General features: G+C 35.4%; 1 non-coding gene across 1 annotated transcript; it reads left to right on the top strand.

The window, feature by feature from the left end:
• Nucleotides 1–6,290: 6,290 nt before the first annotated feature.
• Nucleotides 6,291–6,398, top strand: LOC121101924. Its single transcript, XR_005833962.1, has one exon. It is a non-coding gene; the product is annotated as a U6 spliceosomal RNA (small nuclear RNA).
• Nucleotides 6,399–7,041: the final 643 nt, after the last annotated feature.

The following is a 7,041-nucleotide window of genomic DNA, read 5'->3' as shown; positions in this document are numbered from 1 at the left end:
TTTGAGGGGCCAGGGTTGCCAAGACTATGACTTTGAGTTACTACGAGAATTTTTATGTTGAAACATAAGCCATCTCCCAAAGCAAAATGGCAGCCACTCTGAAAACAGTATGGAGATGCCTCAAAAGCTAAAAATAGAACTACCTACGACCCAGCAATTGCACTACTAGGTATTTATCCAAAGGATACAGGTCAGTGATTCAAAAGGCACAAATGTAGCCCAACATGATAAGAGAAACGTAGCAATTTGCCACAATTGAAGAGCTCAGTGTCCATGCAGATGATGAACGGAGACAGAAGGATGCTGGTATGTACATACAATGGAATATTATCAGTCCATCAAAAGAATGAAATCTTACCATTTGCAATGATATGGAGGAACTATGAGGTATTATGCTAAGCTGAAATAAGTCAGTGAGAAAGACTAAACACCATATGACTTCATCATATGTGAATTAAGAAACAAAGACAGATGAAAGTAGGTAAGAGGAAGGAAAGAATAAATACAGATAAAACCGAGAGGGGAGGCAAACCATAGAGATACTGTGAACCGTATGAGAAACAACTGAGGGTTGTGGAGGGAAGAGGTGGGGATGGGAACTGGGTGTAATGGGCATTAAGGAGGGCACTTCGGATGTAATAGACTGGGTGTTATCATGCAACGTGATGAATCACTAAATTCTACCCGAAACAATAATACAGTATATGTTATAGAATCCTTGAATTTAAAATCTAAAAAAAAAAATCATTTCCCCCAGATTGCCCATGCCAAAGAGACCAAATAAAGTATGCCACACCTGGAGTTTTGCCAAGAAAAATCATTGGACTTAAGGACATTATTTTATAGATAGAGAATCTAAGAAGCATGCTGAAGGCCAAGAGTAGAGATGGTATTTCTGGTTCAGTTCTTGAAAGCACAATTTAATAAAGTCAACCTCTATATACTTTTTATATGGTATACACAGCCTGAGAGGTTAATACATCATCCAACACTTAAATATTATAAACAGAGCTTGAACAGAGGAAAATACTACCAGAAGAGAAATACAGGTTTGATTACTGTCAGAGCCGAATACATATATTCACCTTCAGTAAATGAAATAACCAACAAGGAAGACCTAAATCAAAGAGCTACAATGCAATGCAAACTTCAAGTTTGCAAATTATATCATCAAGGCAGAATATCTGTAGAGAGCACCAGAGAAAATCCCTCAGCTCAGATAAGGCTCTAGATGAGCACTCAATTGGACCAAAATAAATTTATAACTATTCCACCATTAAAGCCTCTAACTTACTTAGGACTTCAACCTTTCTATCATCTATCACTATGAAACCAAATATTCCTAGTTACCTTTGCTCAAATCACTTGTCTTTCTATTACTGATAATTACTCAAAGGTGCTCCTTTCGCCATTTTGGCTTCGGTAAGTCAGCTATAATTACCAAGCAAAGTTTCGTCTGCGACATTGCTGTATCACTAAAAGCAATAGACCTTTATCAGGTTATATAGTTAATCTTAGCCATAATGACAGAAACTTGTAATATTCTAAATCTATTTTATGCAGCCTATTTACAGCTCCAGGGTTAGTTGTTGTAACAGTGATAGCTCCTGTGTGATGAGATTAATAATATATCTTTTACTGCACGTGTGAAACATTTTGAACAGCTGGTGATTTTAATATTCTTCACCACTTCAATCCATCAATGACTCAAATAGAAGTAACAAGAAATGCTTATTCATATTTGAGTTGTGTCTACTCTGGGAATTGTGCAGAATATGTACATGGACACATTCACATCATGAAGGCTTCTCGGTTTTCATTCATTTCACATTATCTGTCCAAAGAAATCTTCATATTGGATTTCGGACACTTAATGACTAAGAGCCTTAGTTTCTTTTTTCTTTCCCTTTACTGGCCATTCAGTAAAAGGTAAAAGTTAGCAAAAACACTATCCCAAAGGAGTAAAAATTCGAGGACAGATGAAGAACAAGCATTATCTTCATTTTAATGTCGTTTTCTTTACAAGAAGACATTTGAAACCCTATAAAGTGTACAATTGTAAATGTTATTATAACTTGCATATGTGACTTCAGGTCCATAAGTTAAATGTGGGGCAATTGGTTTATTTTCTTTCACCATAAAAATAAAATAAAAAGTGTAGGTTGAATCTTATTTGTTCTTATATACACCTCAGTATTAGGAATAAAACATGTTGCTCTCACTGTCCAGGTACAGAAATTGGTTATAAAATAAAATAGTTTTTCAAAGAACTGGAACAAACAGCCCTTAAATTTGTGTGGAACAAGAAAAGGCCCCGAATCGCCAAGAAATTGTTGGAAAAGGAAAACAAAGCTGCGGGCATCATGTTGCCAGATTTCACCTATACTACAAAGCTGTGATCACAAAAGACAGCATGGTACTGGCACAAAAACAGACACATGGACCACGTAACAGAATAGAGAACCCAGAAAATGGACCCCCTCGGCCTTTGGCAACTAATCTTTGGCAAAGCAGGAAAACATCCAGTGGAAAAAGACAGTTCTTGAATAAATGGTGCTGGGAAAATTGGACAGCTATATGCAATAGAATAAAACTTCTTGACCACTCTCTCACACCATACAATAAAGATAAACTCCAAATGGATGAAAGACCTCGATGTGGAGACAAGAATCATCAAAAATCCTAGAGGAGGGAACATAGGCTGCAACCTCTTCACATCGGCCACAGCAACTTTTTTCATGACACATCTCCAAAGGCAAGAGAAATAAAAGAAAATGAACTTGTGGGACTTCATCAAGATAAAAAGCTTCTGCACAGCCAAGGAAACAGTCAATAAAACTAAAAGGCAGCCCACGGAATGGAAGAATATATTTGCAAATGATACTACAGATCAAAGACTAGTATTCAAGATCTACAAAGAACTTCTCAAACTCAATACATGAGAAACGAATAAACAAATCATAAAATGGGCAGAAGATATGAACAGACACTTTTCCAATGAAGACATACAAATGGCTAACAGACACATGAAAAAATGTTCAAAATCATTAGCCATCAGGGAAATTCAAATCAAAAACCACACCTGAGATACCACCTACACCAGTTAGAATAGCAAAAATGGGCAAGGCAGGAAACAACAACTGTTGGAGAGGATGTGGAGAAAGGATCCCTCTTACACTGTTGGTGGGAATGCAAGTTGCGCCAGCCACTTTGGAAAACAGTATGGAGGTTCCTCAAGGTGTTAAAAATAGAGTTACCCTATGACCCAGCAATTGCACTACTGGGTATTTACCCCAAAGATACAGATAGTGAAGAGAAGGGCCATAAAGTGCACCCCAAAGTTCATAGCAGCATTGTCCACAATAGCTAAACAGGAAGGAGCAGAGATGCTCTTCAACAGATGACTGGATTAAGAAAATGTGGTCCATATATACAATGGAATATTACTCAGCCATCAGAAAAGAACGATTGCCCAACATTTGCAGCAACATGGACGGGACTGGAGGAGATTATGCTAAGTGAAATAAGTCAAGCAGAGAAAGACAATTATCATATGGTTTTCACTCATGGAACATAAGTGAAATAGGAAGATTGGTAGGAGAATGAAGTGGAAGAATGAAGGGGGGTAAACAGAAGGGGAATGAACCATGAGAGACTGTGGACTCTGGGAAACAAACTGAGGGCCTCAAAGGGGAGGGGGGTGGCAGATTGGGATAGCCAGATCAGTATTAAGGGAGGGCATTATATTGCACGGTGCACTCGAATCATGGAACATTGCATCAAAACTGGGGATGTACTGTATGGTGACTAATATAACAAAAAAAGATTATAAAAATAGTTTTCTTTAATGATTATGATATATCCCTAATTCAACTTATGTGTTCTTTGTAAGGCTTACTTTTACCTTAGCAGGTATTCGAACAAAAGAGCTTTAAGCTAAAAAGACAATAGATTAGTGTTTGGGCTCCTTTTCTGACTGCAGTGGATTAATAAGAAGTAATTAATGAATAAACTATGTGACCATAAATAAGTAATTTATCAAATTTAGGTTTTTAACCTTCCTGTTAATTGGTGATAACAACACCTTCTAAATCAACTTATTATGAAAATAAAATGATCAAACAATACTAAAAGGGCTTTACCAAGGGAAAAGCCTTCAAATGTGTGAGGAAATAAGCTGACAAAGTTTGTCTCCTTCCTGACTCCTAAGCAGAATTCATCTAACCAACTTTGCTTTTTTACAATAGCATCTGCCTGGAGAAAAGAAATCTAGCATCAGTATGCTTTCCTTGCTACTATTCTGTCAGGAAAGTCTTTTCTCTTCCTCACAATTCTAATTCCTTCAAAACCTCGTTTTAACTCCCACTGCATTCAGATCTCTTAATTTGTCCTGTCTGCATTGATTCTTTTGTATTACATATCTACTTATGTCTTATGTCTTGTCAAATTAAAGGTGTTTTAATTTTTCAAGTGGAGAAGATTAGTGTTTTTTACTCTAATTACAGTGACAGAGACTGTTACAGGGCTCCATGTTTACTTTATTTTATTCTTCATTCAAATATTGATTAAGCATCAATCACATGCCAGGTTCTGTTCTTATCCCTTTTATAAAGGCGAACAAAAATCCCCTCTTCGCCCCTCATAATGTGCAATATTCTGGTCAGCAAAAATAACAATGAAACAAATTATTATAAAATAAGAATTATGTGGAAGTAAGTGGACGGAAGTAAAGTTAAGAAAAATAAGGCAGATCTCATATTGTGAGAGGATGATATAACAGTGCTTATTAATACTCATCTAAACAGAGATTATTAATTTCCTAGTCCCCATTCCTCTCTTTCTTTTACCATAGCTGGATATATGAAAGTCTACATAATGTCCATAAAAAGTCTATAATTTCCAATTTCCTTCCAGTTAAGTGCAGCATTGTGGATTGAATTTTTGGTCAGTGAAATAGTAGCTAAATATTGATGTCAGCTTCTGAAATCCCTTTTTCAGATGTCATTCAGTGTATGCCTTTGCTCTTTTTCTTCATCACCTTCATACTTGGCTTCCTGGATAAGGATGGCTAAAACTCTAGCCATTGTCTTGACAAGGATGGCAACATCATATTCTACTATGGCAGAACAATGAATTGAAACGAAACCTTGGGTTTTAAGAAACTGTGTGGAACAGAGTCCAATAACACCCTTTGTACTGTTAAGCTTGGAATTTTTTTTTATGTGAGAGAGAAATAAGTTTTCACCTTGTTTAGCTTTTCATTGTCCCTATGACATGCAGATGGGCCTAGTCCTAAAATGATAGATTCTATCTTGAAGGTGGGATTCTTCAGCTCACTAATAAATTTTGGGGCTTGAATCTGCTAAACAAAAAGCAAGAAGATGGATTGTTTGCATTTGCAGATGAATCTCTTTGAGCACAACTTGGGAAGCTTGACAAGGGGAAATTTGTTCAGACTCTTTTTCACTCTTCCATTCCAAGCAAAATCTAAAAGACTTTTAATCACCATTTCTTTCAATTGGAGACACTTAGGTAAATTAACAAAAGTTCATTCTATTATTTTTTATGGAAATATAAAAGCAAGCAAACATGATTCCTAATCAAAGAAAAACATTTTTTAATGTTTTTTTTTTAAAGAAAAACATTTTTTAAAGCGTAATTTACATACCATGCATTTTTTTTTCCACCTCACTGAATTTATGCACCTTAGTTTATTTGTAGGTCCTTCTAAAAATGTAGTGGGCTGGGGATCTCTGGGTGGGCTCAGTCAGTTAAGCGCCTGCCTTACCGTCATGATCTCAGGGGTCCTGGGATCAAGCCTCACATGGGGCTTCCTCAAGCTTCTCCCTCTCCTCCCTGCTATGGTCTCTCCTATCTCTCTCTCTCTCTCAAATAAATAAGCAAAAATCTTAAATAAAATAATAAAATAAAATGCACCAAGCAACAGTCTATGAATTTGACCTGATTCCCTTTCCATGAGGAAATCTATATCTGTCTATATTCTATATATCTATATATATATAGATATAGATATATAGATATAGATAGATATAGATATAGATATAGATATAGATATTCAAGGCTGCTTCCTGCCTTGACAATACGAGACCTTTTTGAGAGAACAAAAACAAATCTGTGTTACATTATTTATTTAAATATATATGAAAAATAAAACAAGATGAAAGCACCTTGTATGATCAAAGAAAAAGATGCGCTATGTAACAGGTGGAACAAAGATAACGATAGCACGCGTTTTCGTTAGTAACAGTGTAAACTAAAAGTCATGCAGTGTGTCTCGTTTAACAGCTACTACAACTAAAATCAGAACAATACAGAGAAGATTAACACGACCCCTGCACAAGGATGATGTGCAAATTCATGAAGTGTTCCACATTTGAAAAATAAATAAATAAAATAAATAAAAGTCATGGAGCAACTATCTTTAAAGTTATGAAAGAAAAACAAAACAAAACTATCAACCTAGAACTCTTTATACAGTAAAAAATTCTTCTCAAAAGCAAAAGCAAAATAAAGATTTATTCAAACATACAAATGATGGTACGTTTATCACCAGCAGACTTACATGCTTGTAAAAAAGAAAGACAGGATACCAGATGGACACCGTACTACACACACACAAAATACAAATCATGGGAAAATGATAGCAACTTAGGAAACTATCAAAATTTTATTCTTTATTAGTATCCAAATATATCATAGATCTAAAAAGTAAAACTTAATTGTATAAAAATTTCTAGAAGAAAAGATAGAATTAGGAATCTTCATTACATTGGGTTGGCAAAATTTCTTGAGTACTACACTAAGAACATGATCCATAAAAAAGAACAAAGTGACAGAATTTGACTTCAAAATGAAGAATGTCTGCTTTTGAAAGATACCATTCAAACAAATGAAAAGACAACTACGGACTGGGAGAAAATATTTACAAAATCTAATAAAGACTTGTCTCAGGATATCAAGATTTTCAAGCTCAAATACTAAGAGAAAACAGACAACCCAATAAAAAAAGTAGGCAAAAGT

This window comes from Ursus maritimus, unplaced genomic scaffold (genome assembly GCF_017311325.1).
Source record: "Ursus maritimus isolate PB19 unplaced genomic scaffold, ASM1731132v1 scaffold_11, whole genome shotgun sequence".
Lineage (NCBI taxonomy): Eukaryota > Metazoa > Chordata > Mammalia > Carnivora > Ursidae > Ursus > Ursus maritimus.
The sequence above is the reverse complement of the archived record's forward strand: the minus strand, read 5'-3'. Positions and strand labels throughout refer to the sequence as shown.